The sequence below is a fragment of the Nannospalax galili genome, unplaced genomic scaffold, assembly GCF_000622305.1.
Source record: "Nannospalax galili isolate Female #2095 unplaced genomic scaffold, S.galili_v1.0 scaffold1430, whole genome shotgun sequence".
In the NCBI taxonomy this organism is placed as follows: Eukaryota; Metazoa; Chordata; class Mammalia; order Rodentia; family Spalacidae; genus Nannospalax; species Nannospalax galili.
The window spans coordinates 88,933-106,458 of record NW_008329126.1 but is presented as its reverse complement, the minus strand read 5'-3'; the positions used below and the strand labels follow the sequence as shown (position 1 = coordinate 106,458).

At 40.0% G+C, this 17,526-nt stretch overlaps 1 protein-coding gene across 3 annotated transcripts in view; it reads right to left on the bottom strand.

Annotated features, from left to right (window-relative positions):
• Positions 1 to 17,526, bottom strand: part of Usp32 (ubiquitin specific peptidase 32) — a 217,704-nt gene that overhangs the window by 144,598 nt on the left and 55,580 nt on the right. The gene's annotated exons all lie outside the window — the stretch shown is intronic.

The following is a 17,526-nucleotide window of genomic DNA, read 5'->3' as shown; positions in this document are numbered from 1 at the left end:
CCAGCTGAGGGTACAGGGAGACCCTGTCTCAAAAAGACCAAAAAAAAAAAACCTCCAAAAAAACAAAGGAATTTTCAATTGTGATACAGTCTTGTAATACAGTCTAGGCAGGAAGTGAACTTGCTATGTAGCCCAGGATGGCCATGATTCTCCTACTTTGCATTTCAAATGCTGGGATTACAGGCATGTGCAACCATAGTCAGTCTACAAATGTAGAGGGTTAGCAATTTTGAGTTCAATCTGGAACTCAGTTCAGTCCTGTCTGGAAACAAACAAGCAAACCCCAATACCTCTTATGGCATTCACAGTACAACTTGACAAAAATTAGCCAAGGGAGATGGCTGCGGATCAAGGCATTAAAAATTATAAAAATGACAGAACACCTTATAGAATTATTTTTATTCCACACTCTCAAATGGAAGAAGACAATAAAAAATACTTATTCCCATGGTTGGAATAGCGGGATATAATAGGATATTTCCATTACAGGATTCCTTACTACCAAAGAAGAGCAGGATCAGTGAGAAAATTCTCAACCCTGAGACACAGGGACATAATGCCTATCTAAATCTGAAACAGAACAGAGAATGCCCCCTCCCCAACACTCCTTATGTGATGGTTTGAATAAGAAATGCCCCCCCATAGGTTTAAGGATTTGGACACTTTGTCCCAGTTAGTGGGGTTGTTTGGGAAGTAAGGAAACTTTAAGAAGTATGGCCTTGCTGGAGGAAGTGTGCCAACTGAGGGTGGCCTTTGGGAGTTTATAGCCTTGCTCCACTTCCAGTTCCCCTTTCTGCTTGCTGTTTGCTGTTGAAGATGTGAGCTCTCAGCTTCCTGCTCCTTGCTACTGTGCCTCCTGCCATGATGGATGTATCCCTCTGGAACTGTGAGCCAAAATAACTCTTACTTCTGTAATTTGCCTTGGTCATGCTATTTTATCACAGTAACAGAACAATAATACACCCTACTTCCATAACTGTGCTACTAAGCACTGAAGGGTAAATAACAGCAGAATATTGCTAAAGGAGAGAAAAGAGTAGGGACAAAGACCCTCTCAGGTTTATACAAATAAGACAATCAAAGAGCTGAGGCTAGAGAGATGGTTCAACTTAACAGCACTGTTGTTCTGGTAGAGGACCCAAGTTTGGTTTTCACCCTCCATGTGGCAGCCCACAACCTTCTGTAACTCCAGTTCCAGGGGGATCCAATGCTCATTTCTGGCCTCCATGGGCATGTGACACACATGTAGTACCCTTACATATATACACACAGGCAAAACATTCACCCATAAAATCTTAAAGAAGATGAAGGGCATAGTGGCATACTCCTTTAATCCCAATATTCAGGAAGCAGCGCAGACAGATCTCTGTGAATTTAAGACTGGTCTAGCAAATAGTGAATTCCAGACCAGTAAGTCTGGCACACATAGTGAGACCCTGTCTCAAGAAAAAGAAGAAGAAATTAGATTCACAAATTTGCTATGAGAAAATTGGTTAAAGCAATTTTTAAAATGATTTATTTAATTTTTATTTATGTGTGTATATAGGTGCCCATGGAGGCCAGAAGAGTGTATCAGATGCCTTGGAGCTACTGTTACAGACAATTGTGAGCCACCCAAAGTGGGTACTTGGAACCAAACTCAGGTCTTCTGAAAGAACAAGTGATCTTAACAACTGAGCCATCTTTCCAGCTACCTAAAAATGTTTACAAAGAAAAACATTTTAGTGGCTAAAAACTAAATGATGTACTAGACATAGTGGCACACACCCTTAATTCCAATGCAGAGAAGGTAGAGGCAAGTGTGGATCTTTGAAAGATCAAGACCAGCCTAGGCCAGCTGGGGCTAAAGGAAAACCTGCCTCGAAAACAAAGCAAAACAAAACAAAAATCTAAGTGATGGATCACATGCTCAATAAAAATTTAAATGGGAAAGTATAGATCCTTATGAAAATTATATAAAATGAAAATTTGAAAACATTATCTCGATTCTATTGACTATTTACTTTTATTTTTCCTTCAATACCAGGGATTGAACCCAGGGCCTGCACATGCCAGCTAAATGCTCTACCAACTAACTTATACTCCTAGACCAGTTCTATCGACTATTTTTTTTAATATTTTAAAAATTATTTTTATTTTAGGTGTATGCGTATATACTGCCTATATGTCAGTGCACCCAGGTGTGCAATGCCCACGGATATCAGAAGAGGGCATTGGACATTCCCTTGGAACTGGAGTTACAGATGGTTGTTAGTTGCCATGTAGGTGCTGGGAACCAAACCTGGGTCCTCTGAAAGGGCAGTCAGTGTTCTTAATAGATGAGCCATCTCTCCAGCACCTCTATTGACTATTAATCAAGTAGTTTAAAAAGATATAAAAAGTTTACTCAGGAAAAATATTTTTGGAAGCACAAGTTATTAATTCAGCCCACCTAAGCATCTGGGATTATAGACCAGCACTACCAAGTCAAGTTCTGTTTGTAATTTATTTTTTAAAAATGTTTTATTATTATTATTTTATTTTATGTGCATGAGTCTATTGCCTGCATGTAGGTAGATGCACCCATGTCAGTCAGTGCCTGAGGAGATGAGAAGAGGGCATCAGATCCCCTGGAACAGGAGTTACAGATGGCTTTCAGCCATCCTATAGTGCTGGGAATCAAACCCAGGTCCTCTCCAAGAGCAGACAGTGCTTTAAACTACTGAGCCATCTCTCCAACCCCCTCCCCACCCCCCCCCATGGTATTTTAAGAGTAAAAGATTTTTTTTGGTTTTTGTTTGGGGCAATACTGAAGATTGAACCCAGGGCCTCACACATGCTAGGTAAGTATTATATCACTGAGTTATGGCCCAGTTTTAAGAATAACAGACACTGTATGTATGTATGTATAGAGAGAGGGAGGGAGGGAGGGAAGGAAGGAGGGAACATGCTATAGCATGCATATGGAAATCAGGTTTGGGATAGGTACTCTTATCTGCTAAGCTACTTGCCAACCCCAAAGTAACAGATTTTTAAAGAAAAAAAAAATTCCTTGCCCACTTTGCATATACAGACTGAATTGTTTTTAATGTCCATTGCCCCCAAAGAAATGTGTTTCATTTATTACTGACCTTTGGCATATTTCACTCAACAGAATATTTATTTTCTAGGCATTTCAAGAACCTAAGAAATACAGGCTTTGATAAGCATTTTGGAAGCAGAAACCCAAATTATTTCTCTCTGTGTATGTGTGCATGGTGCTATGTGTGGGTACATTCATCAGTGCATACAAATGGGGAGGCTAAAGGTTGACTTTCAGGTACCTTCTTCAATACTCTCATTAATATTGCTGTTGTTATTATTATTATTTTAAAGTCTTTTGCTGACCCTATTATTATTATTATTATTATTATTATTATTATTATTATTTTAAACAGTCTTTTGCTGACTCTGGAGCTTGCTGTTTCAGCTAGACTGGCTGACTAGCAAGCCCCTGGGATCCAACTCCAACTCCCTAGCCTCACTGCAGGGGTTAAAGATGCATGCTGCCATGCCTGGCTTTTCCCATAGGTGCTGCAGTTCTGAACTCAGGACCTCATGATTGCAGAGCAAGCACTTTATCCACTGAGTCACTGCTCTAGCTTCTTCAAATTATTTCTTGAGAGTCATGATTACCTTCTGATGTGGAAAACTGTTATATGAAAAACTGAATGTTTGAATTCTTGCTAGTATAATTAAGTGAATAAAAGGTGTTAAACTTATTTTCTCTGGTATGTGATCACAAAACAATTCTAAAATCTGCTGTATTATCATTAAACTTTATTTGTAGAATTGGAAAAATGACTCAGTAGTTAAGAGTGATTACTGCTCTTGCAGAGATTCAGAGTTTGGTTCCCAATATCCACATCAGGCAGTTCATGACTACCTCTTAATTCCAGCTCCAGGAAATTGACTCCCTCTTCTGGATAATACTCTAGATATGACCAGAGAATTTTTCCATGATGATAATAAGTTCTATCAAGCTAAGAGTCAAAAATAATCATCATAGGCCTTATATGGTGGCACACACCTTTAATCTTAACATGCTAAAGGAAGAAACAGGTGAATCTCTGAGTTTGGGACCAGCCTGTTCTACACAGCCAGTTCCAAGTCAGTAAGGGTTATACAGTGAGACCCTGTATCAAAAATCAAACAACAACAAAAAGTAATCACCATACTCTTTTTTTTTTTCTTTCTTTCTTTTTTTTTTTTTTTTTTTTTTTTTTTTTGGTCTTTTTGAGACAGGGTCTTCCTTGTAGCACCAACTGGCCTGGAACTCACTACGTAGACCAGGCTGGCCTCGATTTCACAGAGATCCACCTGCCTCTGCCTCTTGAGTGCTTGGATTAAAGGTCTGTTCCACCACGCCAAGGTGAAAAAGCAGATTTGGGATATAAGTTTTTTAATAGCTCTGAGCCTCAGCTTTATCATCTATAAAACTGATGACAGTATAAATGGCAGTGATAAGGGCTGAATGTAGCAATCTACACAATACAAAACTCTGCAATGAGTAAATAGCAGTTATTAAATAAATGCAAGTTTCTATACAACAAGGATAAAAATTTTCTATATGATAGTTCATTTAAAAACTAAGTCTTATATATTTAATAAGCTAAATACAACTAGCGTGCTTTTTTTTAACCTTTTTTTAAAATTTATTTTTAATTTTTTTTTTTTGGTCTTTTTAGGACAGGGCCTCCTTATAGCTCCAACTGGCCTGGAACTCGGAGAGATTGGCCTGTCTGCCTCCCAAGTGCTGGGATTAAAGGTGTGCATCACCACGCCCGGCTTCTAGCAAGATAATTTAAAAGATATTCTGTCATTACCCTAACTGAAATAAAATCTTTGCTACTGACTAGACTACATGACTTCCATGTATCAAGTTTAAACCACTTTTCTGAGCCATTTTACTCAAATGTAAATAGTTTATATAATTATCCCTTTCTGTCTCTTCCCCTCTCCTCAAGACAAGGTCTCTCATAGCTCAGATAGCCTGGAACTTACTATGTAGTCGAATATGAATTTGATCTTCTGATCATCTTATTTCATTTCCCAACTGCTGGGACTGCAATGTATGCTACCATGCCCAGCTCAGTTTATAAAATTTCTAAATAATGACCCTGTTCATACATCTATACTATTTATGTTCTTAAAATATGCAGAATAGTCCTTAATAATTAAGAATAGAGCTTGGGAGGCGAGGAGAAGGAGGGCTATACAAAGAACTATGCTCACAAAGGGAGGAAAATTCTCCAGATACACAGCAAAAAAAAAAAAACCTTAAGCACAGAAGGAACCCTATCGGGGTGGAAGAAAGCCCTTCCAGAAGCAATTCAGTTGTTAAGTGAAAATCCCAGTGCCAGAGGTGGGTGAGCTGTTGGCCTGAGGGGCCCTGGAAGTCCCCAAAACAATAAAGGCCACTGCCAATAATGTTGGTTGTACACCAGAAGTGGATGGTAAAACCCTATTGCTGAAGACACTGCTTGATATGAGTGCAGGAGAGGGAGCAATCAAGCTTGGACTAAGCTGGAAACTCCCTGCCACTGGATGGGTAGCTTTCATGCTGCTAAAAGGTGATATGCAGATGGTTGGGGAAGAATCGTCCCTATAATTCTGCTCAACGATGGACCCCACATGTTGCACTATCAACACACCAACAAGATGTTCCTGCTGGTGTAATAGTGGAATGTCTAGTGTAAGCACAACCAGCAAATTTTCGATTGGCTATAATGCCCGCTCCTAGGGGTGGAACACACATCTGGTACTATAGACCAGGTCAATCCCCCTGTGGCAGGGGAGAACATAGGTCCCAGTGGGTGGCCACTGTGATTGTTTGGTTAGATGGATATGATGTACCTGCTAAAGTACCGTCCAAGCATTTGTTTACACCATAGGTTAAGTCATTATAGCAGCCATTATTTAGATGTTCTTGCTTCTTGCTGTTTGTATTTTTATAGTAGATGGAATCCCACTGAAATGGGCCAAGAGCCCACAGAAAACTGGCAATGCAGAGACCCAAAAGTTCAGTGCCTTGCCGCAATAGGAGGAAGATCATCCCACACCTACCACCCCCTTCAAGGCTCAGGGACTTTTGCAGAAGAGGTTGGTGGAAAGAATGTTAAAAACTGGAGGAAGGGGTGGAGTGTTAACTGAAGTGTACTCTGACCACTATACTGGCAAGCTAGAGTCAACCTCCTTTGCATCCGCATCAAGGAGTCAAGGGGTGACTCAGTTACTCCTCCCACCTAATTAGTAGACCTTAGCTGCATGTGGGGGAGGGGCTAGGGATATATAAGCCAAGAATGCCAGGAGGGACCTCTCTCGCCATTTTGTGCAGCTGTAAGGAAGTCACAGGATCTATATTTGAATGTAGACTTTCCAGTGCTGTGGTAAATGGGAGGCACTCACTCCTCTGTAACTAAAACCCCATCCTATGCTGTTTAAAAAAAAAAGAAAGAAAATGACAGGTGTTTGGATAGATAGAGGGATCTGACTAGACTGCAAGTGGATGGACTTGCACTGGGGAACATCTGGGGACACTGAATTGATACAGTGGGCTTTAACACCCAGGACAGAGTATATGGATTCCAGTGGGGGGCCTATGGGAGGGTGCTGGTAGGGATGGGGCTATAAAGATGATTCAGATTGTTCGAGATATTCTGTATGAAATACAATAAAAATTTAATAAAACAAATTTAAAAAAAAGAATAGAGCTTAGGTTCAAATCTAAACTCTGCTATCTAATGGCCATGAATTTGTACAAATTATTTAACCTCTGTTCCTCAATTTCCTCACCTCCAAAATGGGATTATGGACAGATTACAAAATTAATAAGCAAGAAACACTCAGAAATGCAGCTAGTACATAGCATGCATAATATGACTGCTAAGTATTACTGCTATTATGTAAAACTATATATTTTTCAAGGATTAATATATATAGAAAGCTGGGCGTGGTGGTGCATGCTTTTAATTGCAGTACTTGGGAGGCAGAGGCAGGTAGATCACTGTACATTCAAGGCCAGCCTGGTCTACATAGCGAGTTCCAGGCCAGCTGGGGCTATAGGGAGATCCTGTCTCAAAAAGACCAAATAAATATATATATATATGTATATATATACACATATATATAAAATATAACAATAATACTGTAATGATGAAATCAGCCTAATGTTTATGGTAATGATGGAGGAAACTGATACATAAAAGGTTTCAAGCATATCTGTAATATATTCATATTCTGTGTGTCTTTGTCTCTTATTTGTGTGTGTGTGTGTGTGTGTGTGTGTGTGATTTGTGTGTGGGTGACTGCAGAGGCCAGAAGAGGGTGTAGGATCTCATGGAGCTAGGGTTAAAAAGGCAATTGCAAGCCACCTGATGTGGGTGCTGAGAACTGAACTCAGGTCCTCTGGAAAAGCAAGACACAGTGAGCCATCTTTCCAATCTTCCAGTGTCTGATCTTGATAGTTAAATTTCAAGAGAAAGAGGTAAGGGACTAGCTATATTGACATGGGGGAAGGTACTATTAGGTGAAAAGGTAATAAAAATACAACATGAGCCAGGCATGGTGGCACACACCAGTTGTCCCCAAACTCAGGAGGCAAAGACAGGATCCACTTAGTGATCCTTCTGCTCACCCTCTTACTGCCTGAGTGCTAAGATTACAAACATACTACCACATCTCAAAATTCATTTTCAAATAAACTGCTTTTATCTGAAGCTCCTATACATGTCTAACTGTGCTACTGTCAGTTTTGAGTTATACTAGAATTATCTATAAGGAGATAAAACTAATATCTTTGGCCATTGTAACATGATACTCTCTAAAGACCTAAAAAGATGGTACTATAAGTTGGTCAAAAGCAGTGGCTGGGGAAGTCATAGGCCCTAATGAGGAAGCTACTGCTGTTGTTTTGCTAAATGGGCATGATGTGCCTCTCAAACCAACTTCTAAATCTCTATGTGTGTGCCCATAGATTAGTACTAATGTCAGCTTTGGTCAGAGAAATTTTTTTGTAGTGGTGGCAATTACTGCAGAGACTCCTAACTAGTTGAAGTGCTGAGAATAAGTGACTACTGAATGCATAGTCATAAATGGGATGGACATCTCTATCACCCACTCTCAGGCTCAGGGAACATTGCAGAAAGTGGGCAGGAAGAAAGAATGTAAAAGTCAGTGGGAGGTGCAGAATGTTGCCTATTCTGTCTTCTGATCATGATGTGGCCCTTGTTCTCGAAGTCTCTCAACAGCTGTGGTTACTTGCACAAGATTGGGCCTGTCAACATTCCACCATCAAGACAGAAGAAATTTACAAGTCCTGCCTCACCTTTCCCTGAGGATCTGTATGTAGTATTAATTACATGACTGGTGGGGGAGGGAGCTTAATAGTCTTCAGTGGTGTAGCCAGTGTTAAGTTGCCCATGCTCCTGTAAGTAACCCTAATTCACTGGTTCACCAAAAACAAACAAAAACCCCATTAAAGTAGGGGGTTGAGGAGATGGCTCAACAGTTAGGTGTGCTTGATGCTCTTGGAGAAGACTTGCATTTGGTTCCTAGCACCCTGTCAGGCAGCTCAGCTCACTACAGCCTATAACTCTAGGCATGGGATCCAAAGTCCTCTTCTGGCCTCCACAGGTACCAATATGCATGTACATGCACTTACTAATGAGCACACATACACATACATACACATAAATAAATCTTTAAAACAAAACAATGAATAAGTATTATAGAAACAGAAGCACATATCAGATGCTAAAAGCTTTTTGCTATGTGATGGTAATTAAGAACTCTGGAATGGGGAAGTGAACAGGAATATTCCCCTGCCCCCTGTGGTTATCCAGGATAGAAGTCTTTTGTTTTCCAAAGCTATCACATTCTTGTAACCTTTACCCACTATAGAAATCTTTGTTGCCCAAGGCTTTCACATTTCTGTTACCTTTGCATTTCTGTTATCTTTGCAGCCCTATATTAGCTTATTTAATTACCATGTATATGTACCCTTTGCTTGTATTTGTCACGAGTATAAAAACCCTCCAAAATAACAGGTGTGGTGATGCATGCCTTCAGTCCCAGCAGGTGGATCTCTGTGAGTTCAAGGCCAGCCTGGTCTACACAGCGAGTTCCAGGTCAGTTGGGGCTATAGGAAGTCTCAAAAAGACACCCCCAGAAAAAAAGTCCTCCAAAACTTGAACAAGGGGTCTGACTCTTTTGATTCATGGGTCAGTCCCACTAGCATCAAATTACACTTCCTCTCCTCACCTGGCTTCAACTGTTGGTCTCTGATTTTTCCATAACATAAGGAGGAATAACTGGGAAAAGATTAGCAAGAGTAGGAAAGGGACAAGATAGGGTAATGGGGGATGAATATGCTCAAAATATGTTATATAGAGGGCTGGAGAGATGGCTCAGCAGTTAAGAACACTTGCAGAGGACCTAGGTTTAGTTCCCAGCACCCACATGAAGGCTAACAACTGTCCCTAACTCCAGTTCCAGGGGATCCGATGCCCTCCTCTGGCCTCATGGGCACTGCACACATGTGGTACACTTATATGCAAGCAAACCACTCACTCACATAAATTAGAAAATAAGAGGCCAGGTATAGTAACTCATGCTTTCAATCCCAGAACTTGGGAGGCAGAGGCAGGCAGATCTCTGTGAGTTTGAGGCCAGACCAGTCTACATAGTGAGTTCCAGTCCAGTCAGGGTTACAGAAAGATCCTGTCTCAAAAAATAAAAAAAATAAAAAAAACAACAAAACCCAAAATATATTACATACATGTATGAAAACTGTAAGAATGAAACCCATTATTATGTATGATATATAACAAAACAAAAAACTTCATAAAAGAATCAAATAAATAAACAAATATACCTAATGAGAAGTACACTGTGTTGGTTCATTTTCATTGTTAACTTGATAGGATGTAGATTTACCATGGCAACACTCTCTAGGTTTAACTGAATAGGGAATAGCTACCCTGAAGCAAGCTGAGCACCAGCACTCACCTCTCTGCTTACTAACTGGAGACATAATGTGAACAGCAGTCTCACACTCCTGCTGCCCTGCTTTCCCCACCATAATGAGCTATAACTTCTCTGACTATAAACCAAAGTAAACTCTTCCCCCTTAAGGTCCTTCTTATCTGGTTCTTGGTACCAACCACAAGAAAAGTAACTAACACATCCATTAACAGCAAACAGTTCAAGGATATTAGATGACTATCTTAATGTCCTGCAAATATATGATCTAGTAAGAACTTAACATTGGTTCCAAGGAATTATTAGCAAAAATAGTATTGACTATAAACCAAAGTAAACTCTTCCCCCTTAAGGTCCTTCTTATCTGGTTCTTGGTACCAACCACAAGAAAAGTAACTAACACATCCATTAACAGCAAACAGTTCAAGGATATTAGATGACTATCTTAATGTCCTGCAAATATATGATCTAGTAAGAACTTAACATTGGTTCCAAGGAATTATTAGCAAAAATAGTATTAACCTTTAGAAAGGAGGGGGGGGATTAAAAAAAAAAAAAAAAGACAAAGAAAATTAATAGTAGGAACTGTGTTTACTCAAAACAACAACAAATCTTTTTTTGTCTTTTTGAAACAGGGTTTCCCCGTAGTCCCAGCAGGCCTGGAACTTACTATGTAGACCAGGCTGGCCTCAAACTCACAGAGATCTGCCTGCCTCTGTGGCCCCAGCTGGCCTGGAACTCACTATATAAACCAGCCTGACCTTGAACTCACAGAGATACTCCTGCCTCTGCCTCCCAAGTGCTGGGATTAAAGGCATGTACCACCACGCCCAGCTAACAAATCCTTTTTTAAAAAAATATTTTATTATTTTAATTTTATGTGTATGAGTATTTTGCCTACATGTATATAAGTACATCCATGTCATACAATGCCCATGGAGGTCAGAAGAGGGCATCAGATCTCCTGGAACTGTAATTAGAGACAGTTGTTGGCTGCTATATGGGATGGGGATTGAACCTGGGTTCTTTGTAAGAGTAGCCAGTGCTCTTAAACACTGAGCCATTTCTCCAGCTCCTCTAAATCCTTTTTAATACATAGCTTTCAAAATATCAGTAAAATTAGGCTGCTGATGGTTTTTCTGGGTTTCCAGATAAACAAAAAGGATCCTCCAGTATTTAGGAAAAAAGTGTGTCATTAAATACCCCAAACCTAACCCAGTGAGAATCTGACACCAAAGGAACTTCACTAAGAGTAAGTACTGATTGGACAGAAGAAAACAATACCAATAATCCTATACCTTTCAACAGAACAAAAAACAAAAATAGCAGGAAATCAAACTATCAAGTTCAGGTGACTATAGAGGTAGATTGAGTTATAGATCTGTACAAAACTTAATACATGAACATATACAAATGTAGGACCCTGAGACCCTCTTCATTCACCCGCTGCCCCCAATCCCTCCAGACCCCCACTAATTGCTCTTTTAGCTTCTGTAAAATGCTTGGCTGCTGCTTTAGACATGCCTAGACATGCCCTGGCATGCCCTGACCCCCACCTGCTATTCCCCGCCCCCTTCCAGGGAACTATAGATTAAGCAAGCCTGGGCATGAAAACTGCCCTATAAGGTAAAAACAGAGACTCCTGGCCCCACAGGTAACAGTCAGCACATTCCACAGCCCTGAGAATAGCACCTACCAATAAGAAACTTCCAGGGCTGCATCTTATACATCCAATCAGTTTAAAATTATGTTGGCGTGCACGGGCTCCTTGAACCAACCAAAATATATCTTTGGTATCTCCCCCCCTTTTATCTAAAACCTATAAAAGGCTCCATGCTCCCTTACTCTGGGATCTCAGCATGGATCCGTTGAGTTGGTGAGGTCTGAGAGCCCGAGCTTAAACCTGAATAAACCATAAACCTTTGCTTTTGCATCTTGGTGTGTTGAGTCCTCGGTGGTCTTTTTGGGGTCCAGTGGATGAGGTACAACACAGCACACATATCCACATAAATGTATAGAGCTAAACTGGGAGAAAGTTTAATGAAATGAGTAGAAAATATCTATACAAACATTTTGGTTGTGATACTACTATGCATTTATAAAATATTACCTTAGGGAGAATTTGGGTAAATTAAAAAAAAAAAATCTTCTCTATATTCTTTTTTATAATTGCATGTGAATCTGCTTATATCTTAATAAAAATTTCAATTAAAAAATTCAAATAAGCTCTTTCTGCCATCTTGGAGTTGGTGGAGGCCTGCTGGGAACAGGACGTCTAAAAGGCAAATATGCCTGGAAGGCTGTGATGCAAGGCCACTTTTGCTGGTTATAAGCGAGGTCTTCGGAACCAACAACAGCATACAGCTCTTCTTAAAGTTGAAGGTGTTTGGGGCTACAGAGAGACCCTGTCTCAAAAAGACCAAAAAAAAAAAAAAAAGAAGGTGTTTATGCCCAAGATGAAACTGAATTCTACTTAGGCAAAAGATTATGGGTATAAAGCAAAAAACAATACAGTGACTCCAGGTGGCAAACTGAACAAAACAGAGTAATCTGGGGAAAGGTACCCCGGGCCCATGGAAACAGTGGCACAGTTCATGCCAAATTCCAAAGCAATATTCCTACAAGGCCACTGGACACAGAATCTGAGTGATGCTGTACCCCTCACGGATTTAAACTAATGGAACGTAAATAAAGAAAAGTGGATTTGTTTAAAAAAAAAATTCAAATAAGGGTCTGGAGAGATGGCTCAGCAGTTAAGAACACTGGTTGTTCTTGCAGAAGACCCAGGTTCGAATCCCAGCACCCACATGGCAGCTAACAACTATCTGTAACTCCAGTTCCAGGGGATCTGATAGCCTCTTCTGACCTCCTTGGGCATTGCATGACACAGGTGCACTTACCTACATGCAGGCAATACATACATACACATAAAATAAAAATAATAAAATTTTTTTAAAAGTTTAAAATATACAAAAGCTAAATAATTTTTTAAAATTTCAAATAAATTAATAGAATATTTGAGTGCATGCATTGCAAAATTTTTAGGAATGCTTAGTATTTATGTAAGAGTATTTAAAATATTATTTTTAGGCCAACAAGATGGCTCAGTGAGTAAAAGTGCTTGCCACCAAGTCCAACTGTCTGAGTTTAATTCCCAGGACCCACATGGTGAGAGGAGAGAACAGAATCCTACAAGTTGTCCTCTGATCTTCATACTCATGTTGTGGTACGTATGAATTAATGTAATAGATTTGTTTGAAGTAGTACTTTCTTTCTATTACTAGCCTTAATAGCTAGTTTTACTAAAGGCACAAAGAACAAAGGGAAGATGATACACAAAGATTAAACATTTAGAATTTGATCTTATCTGAAAAGAATATATACTTTTCCAATTAAAAACTAGAAACAAGGCCTAAGGATGTGGCTTCATTAGTTGGTAGAATACTTGCTTAGCATGCCAAAAGTCTGGGTTGAATCTTTAACACTGCATAAAATTTGGCTTGGTACATGGCAAGTCTGAAGCCCTATTTCAAATAGCCAAAAGCCAAACAAACAACAACAAACAACCCCCTGCAGTTATACATCTATTACACGTGCTTACTTTGATTCTGTACACTACCTTCCCAATATCATTAATAATTCTCCCAGTTCTGAAGGAAAGGTTACTTTCTTAAGTGTTAACAAGTCCTGGACACAGAGAAAGATTTATTTCATTTCATAGTGTATCATTTCTCTGTCTTTTTTCTTTATCCTCCTATCTCAGTGCTGGAAATAAAAAATGGGCAGTTTTGTCCATTAGGCAAGCTGCTCTACTAAGCTCTATTACTAAGCTAAAACTCTAGTGCTCCTGTTTTCTTAAATGTAAAATTTGTAGTACGCAAGAGTCACAGTCAAAAACTCTCATCTATATGAAAACTAAGCAAACTACAGTGCATTATAGTTATTATCTTGACCCAAGTAGGCAAGCTCAGGGTTAGATCTTCCTAAATCCATCAGCTCCTGGCCTAACCTAGAATTTTCAGTATCTTGTACTAATTTACATAGTATTTCATTCAACTATTAATACAAGAAACAAGAAAATCAAGATTTAATTCAATAAATTCTATGAGACAATGTAAAACGTTATATCAACAGATGAGCTTCATTTCATTAAATCACAAGTGCAACCTGAATGTTGTACTCATCACAGAACAAAGGATAATAAAAAAGAAAGAAATACTTCAAATTGTGCTCTGACTTCAACAGACTACCAGGGCATATGCACATCTGCATGTGTACATACATACACACATAAACTATTCTTCAGTATTAGCACTGGAATAATTTAGTCACATAATAAAATTTCAAAGTAATCTGATGAATATCTCAAATTGACATTTACAAAAATGACCAAGCATATATGGCTTATATAAATCTGCTTCTGATACTAAAGAAAGAATTTCTCTAATTCTATAAAAATATTTTGACATAGGATATTAGTGATAAACTTGGCACTCTCAAATATGCATGACTATCAATTCCAGTCACATGCTACATGCAATCTCCAGGAATTAAGACCTGGAAATCTTTGGGAGACATTGTTTAGTTCACCAAATTGTCTAATCAGAGACACTATGGTCCCAAGAGAATAGGGCAAATTCCCATTGCTTCCTCACCTCCTCCCAGTCTTCCTTTCTCCTGTATCTCCTCCTTGGACACAGGCAAACTCAGTATGATACAGCAGGCTAGGTAAGATTACACCTCTCTTGACAGGACTGAAAACAGGAGCTCCAGAGAAAAGGAGAATAATATGAACTTTGAGAGGTAGAAGGAGTTGGAAAAGGTTACTTTTTAACTCCTGGGTCTGCATAAACCCTAAACAGCAAACCAGTTTGAATTAAAATTCAGTCTAAGACTGGCCACTCCAGGATAAATCCAAATAGTACTGCACAAGGCTTTGAAAACTTAAACGACACTGTACACACAACCAAGAGATAACTAGTAGGAAGTGATATCCTGAGTCCATCATCACCATGATCTGATAAAACAAATATATTAACATCTTCACAGAACTAAAGCAAAAATCAGAATCCCACAGCATTTCAAATGTCTAGAATGTAATCACATATTCCCCAACATAACAGGACCAAGAAAATCCCTACTCAATTAGGAAAAAAACAATCAACAGGTACCAACAAATAGATGATGAAGATATTATAATTAAAGAACTTTAGAGAATCTATCATAAAAATTCCTGAAGAAACGAAGAAAAATACTCTTGAAATAAGCAGAAAGATGGGAAGTCTCATTATAGAAAGAGAAGACAAAGAACCAAATGAAGTCAGGCATGGTGTTGCACGCCTTTAGTCCTAGCACTCAGGAGGCAGAGACAGAAAGATTTTTGTGAGTCTGAGGCCAGCCTGGTCTACATAGTGAGCTCCAGGCCAGATGGGTGTATAGGGACACCCTGTCTCAAAAAGACCATTAAATAAATAAATAAATAAATAAATAAATACCAAATTTTACAATGTAAACGTAAATACCACCACCCCCCAAAATTTTCATATACTAATTTAGATTTTCTGTATCACCTAATTGGAAACTGAGGAAAACAAGCTCATCAGTGTTAATTGCTTTAATCAGATGGCTTTTTTCATAGCCCTACTGACACTAACTGGAAAACAAAAGCCATTTTAACTTTGCCAAACATTAGTCATCTCTTTTCAATAAGGTGGCACTCAGTGACTATGGAAAAAAGTTAACAAACATAAACCCACAGTACAGGGTTTTTTTGAGATAAAACATGTACTAAGTAAAATGTGGCTAAAAGGTACAAAATAGGTCCTCTAATATACAAGATGTATTTATGATATCTTAATATTTGCTTAATGTCTGCTGGCTTAATAACATTTTAAAATACTATTCTTAGATAGGCATGATGGCTCATAGTTGTAATCCTAGCACCAGAGAGGCTCAAGCAGAGGACAGTGAATTGAAGGAAAGCCTGGACTATATGGCAAATTCCAGGCAGCTATAGTTACATGGGGAGGGGAATGGAGGAGGGGGGGGGAAGAGGAGGGAAATTAAATAGATTTCAAACAGATTTCTTCAAATAGATTTCAAATTCAAAATTATTCTCCAGACCCACCACAGGCCTCTCTCCCACCCGCAGGCCTCTCTTAGGGTAAGTCCATTGCACCCACCCGGACTGGACTCCCCCAGCCCCATTCACCCTGCCATCTCCCCCGCCCTTCTCTCCTCTGAGTTTGGGCCCTGCCCATTCCTGGTCTTGGGGACCCAGACACCTGGGGAACCAATACTGCTTCCTGACCCTTTTCATCCAGACCAACTTAGTGCCTTCTCTGGGCCCCAGGGGCACTGCTTATGATCCTGGCCCCAAACTCACCTCCCCCTGCTTCCCTGGGCATGCACCACCCCCAGCAGGCCTCTCTCCCACCCGCAGGCCTCTCTCCAGGGTAAGTCCATCGCAACCTCCACACCTTGATTCCCCCAGCCCCATTCACCCTCCCAACTCCCACACCATTCTCTTCTCCAAGTTTCGGCCCTGCCCCATTTCTTTTCTTGGGGGCCCGGGAACCAATACTGCTTCCTGACACCTTCCATCCAAACCAACTTAGTACCTTCTCTGGGCCCCAGGAGCACCAGTTCTGGACCTGGCCCCGCCCTCAACTCCTCCTGCTTCCCTGGGCCTGCACCACCTGCCATCCTCTCTCTGGGACTTGGGAGCTGACCTTTCCTCTTCCTGATCCTTTGCATCCAGACCAACCCAGCTCTTCAGTGCAGTCCCCAGGAGTCCTTGGGGCCTCTTTCCACCCCATCTGCCTTTGCATCTCTGGGTGGGACAGCCACCAGCAGCCCTAGAACAGCATTTTTTCTGGGCCAGGCTCCCAGGCCAGTCCAACCCCCAAATTCCTGAGGCCAAAATCGGTCCTGGAGGGATCCAGACCTTAGGAGAAACCCTGAGAGCATCTGACCCTCATCTGAATTGGGCCTCTGTGGGAACTCCTGAAGAAAAAATCAATCCGGCCATTCCAATAAAAAATCAAGAGAGAAAACCAGAAGCTTAGACGAACTAGCTTTACATGCCCCAAAAGTAAACCACAAAGACACATAAAGTTCACAAAAAGAATTAGACCTAAACTTGAAGGCCTGAGTCTCACACAAGAATCAGAAACTACAAAAGAAATTCTCATGCTAAAATCACAGAAAAAACAATAACATGAAAAGCCAAACTAACATAACCCCACCAAATACCAATAGTCTTCTAGAGGAGTACAATGAGAACCCCCTAGAGATAATGCAAGACATGGAATTCAAAAGAACAATTATAAACATGATAAAAGAATCCAGTGAATTTAAAGAACACACAAAAAAAGAAATCAAAGAACTGAAGGAAGATAGGGATAAACTTCTGAAAGGATTCAGAAAAGAGTTAGAAATATTGAAGACTACTCAGGCTGAAATGAAGAAGGAAGTGAAACATGCAGTAAGCCAATAGGAAATGACAGGAGAAAGCCTCAACAACAA